We start from the raw sequence: 3,222 nt of genomic DNA on the forward strand, positions 1-3,222 counted from the left end.
TCAAAAATACGGGTCACCAATTCTAACCTAACTGACCAAATAAGCAGGGTGTCTTCCAAGAGTGAGGAGCGAAGGATGTGGATAGAGAAAAAAGAGTCGGAGTTGATAAAGTCTAAGGATGAAAACATTTATTTACAAAGAGACAATTTAAAATTTTTAAAGCAGAGAAATGTTTTTTGTTTGATTGCTAAAAGAATTTATGTTAACATCACTCAACTACATCTGAATTGTGAAATAGGGCAGAAAATTCATCGCATGATTTTGCCCTTCCTTGAGTTTAAGGAGGATGAAATCGATGCTGAAGCATATAACTGCGAAAGTGTTGTATCGTCTGATGATGTGAATCCCACTTACATGTATGGTCTGGACAAAATAGAATCTTTCATAAAGTCCAAAGACCATAAGGACATGCTGAATAATCTTTTGGATGAAAACGATAAGCTGAAACTAAGGACCGAAACCATACAAAAATTCGACTCATTGAGTGCTAATTTAAGTTCAGAAAATAAAATTGATGTTGAAAACGCATCTGAACTTAATGAGGACAATGATATGAGTGAAATTTATGTAGAGGATGTAGTCGACTGTTCTGAGTTTGTCAAGAGCGAACCCGAAAATCACAAAAATCTTATTTCTGAAAATTTTGTGGAGTTCGCTCGTTTGTCCCAAAATAAGTCCCCGATTCTTGAAGAAAAGGCTGTTGTGTACCAAAAGGTGAGAACACCACCAAATCAGGTGTACAAGGTCACAGGAGTAACCGAGCATCAAACAGCCGAACTCACTACCATAGTAAACGAAGATAACGCATATGGCTGTGAGGAGTTCTTTTGGTCTGCTCCTATAGATAATGCCGACGAAACAGTTGGTTTGTCAGAGCGAACGTCCTGGAAAACAAAAGGAAGATATGTACCAGAGCCGCTGAACAAGCCTGACAACTTTGACGTGCCAAGCACAAGTGGTACAAAAGAAATACCTGTAAAAGAAGTCACTTCCACAAGCGAAACATCATCTGTGAAAAGTGAACCGGCTGACAAGAAGCTGAAACAAAAGGCCAACATCCACAGACAGCCGAAACAAGTGAAAGATCAAAAGCAGCAAAGAAACCTAAGATACAAAAAGAATCTCTCTGAGCGAAAGCAGTTTTAGCGCTCTCAAAACAATCATTTCTCTTATCATGATAGAAATTCAAAGTCAGAGAAAAAGGATTTCGGGCCACATGAGGAACATAACCGAAAGGACAGGTTCGGTTCAAAGAACAACAACAACCGAAAGGACAGGTTCGGTTCAAACAGCAACCGAAAGGACAGGTTCGGTCGCGAAAGCGATAGCTACCGAACGTCCATGTTCGGTCCCTCCAATGACCAAAAACAAAAGGGTCATATCGAACCGCAAGTTAGAAGAAATTCCCATTCTAATTCTTCTAGTTCTCAATTCTCTTCTAAACCTAATTTTGTTCGTGCACAAAATTCTAAATCGTCAATGAACCTGAAAGGAAAATCGAAGATTTCCTCTGTCCAGGAAGACCAAAAGCAGTCTAAAGCCCAAACACCAAAACCTGAAACCAAACCCACTGTTGCTAATCCTAACAAAATCAAAGTGTTTACCATTACAAGAAAAGATGAAACAACATTAATAAAAAGAACATATCTTATTGATGTTTCTCTTACTATTCCTGTTCCTGTGAAAGGCTTACGTGGACCCAAGAAACTTTGGGTTCCTAAATCTGCTTAATTTTTGCAGGTTATAAGTGACGAGCAGTTTGACGAAGAATGATACATTGACAGTGGTTTCTCACGTCACATGACAGGGAGGAAGGAGGAGCTAAGGGAGTTTCGATCTCTTCACAATGGTGGGAATGTCAAATTCGGCAACAACTCCTATGGAACAATAAAGGGTTATGGGATGATAACCAATGGAGACTTCACAATAAGAAAGGTGGCATATGTTGAAGGTCTACAACATAATCTCATCAGTGTGTCTCAACTGGTAGGAGGCACCGGTCTCAAAGTTTCATTTGATGATGTAGGTTCAGAAATCATAGAGAAGAAATCAAAAAGGGTAATTCTCAAATCAGAACGCAAAGGCGAAATGTTTCCTCTCAATCTCAAACCAATCAAAGGAAATCCAGCTATATGCCTATTATCCAAAGCTCATTCTGACGAAAGCTGGTTGTGGCACCGAAGGCTCTCACATCTCAACTTCAAAGACATCAACAAGCTTGTCACAAGAGGTCATGTTCGGGGTTTCCCATTGCTCAAGTTTGATCGAGAACATTTTTGTGCTGCGTGTGAAATGGGGAAGCAAAGTCGTCAAAGTCACCCATCCATTATAAACACAAAAGTTGTTGAACCACTTGAGTTGCTTCACATTGACTTGTGTGGTCCATCATCTATCGAAAGCATTGGCGGTAGCAAGTATATTCTTGTTATTGTTGATGATTTCTCACGCTTTACATGGGTATTCTTTCTAAAGCACAAATCTGAGGCTACTCCTAAGCTAAAGATGTTTATTAAGCAGGTTGAAGTGCAACTGAGAAAATTCGTTCGCAACATCAGGAGCGATAATGGACTGGAGTTCAAGAACAAAGAATTTGAAGACTTTTTGGCAGAAAAAGGAACCAGTCACAACTTCTCAGCTCCCTATACACTTCAACAGAACGGAATTGTCGAAAGACGAAAGCGTTCCTTGTGTGAGGCGGCCCGAACGATGCTAAGTTTCGCTTCTCTTCCGTTATATTTCTGGGCTGATGCTATTGCTGCAGCGTGTTTCACACAAAACCGGTCTTATCTCAACAAGCGTTTCTCTCTTACTCCTTATGAGATCATCAATAACAGGAAGTCGAACGTAAAATTCTTCCATGTGTTCGGCTCACGATGCTTCATCTTCAACTCCAAAGAACATCGTAACAAGTTTGACGTTAAAGCTGATGAAGGAATTTTTCTGTGATATTCTCTTACTTCAAAAGCTTACCGGGTCTTAAATAAGCGCTCTAGGAAGATCGAAGAAACATATTATGTGATTTTCAATGGTAACTACGTTAAAAAGCAAAAGGCTACTAAAGAAGGAATTGGAGAGATTTTTACACAAAATGGTCAAGTTACGGCTTCGATTGCTAATCTGTTCGACCGGTTTGTGGAACAATTTGATGAACCTAAGAAAGCTACTCTCTCGGAGGCCAAGGCAGCAGACAACAAAGTCGACCATCTGAAACAAATTGTCGAA

This window comes from Lactuca serriola, chromosome 4 (assembly GCF_051521515.1).
Source record: "Lactuca serriola cultivar US96UC23 chromosome 4, Lser_US96UC23_V15, whole genome shotgun sequence".
Classification (NCBI taxonomy): domain Eukaryota; kingdom Viridiplantae; phylum Streptophyta; class Magnoliopsida; order Asterales; family Asteraceae; genus Lactuca; species Lactuca serriola.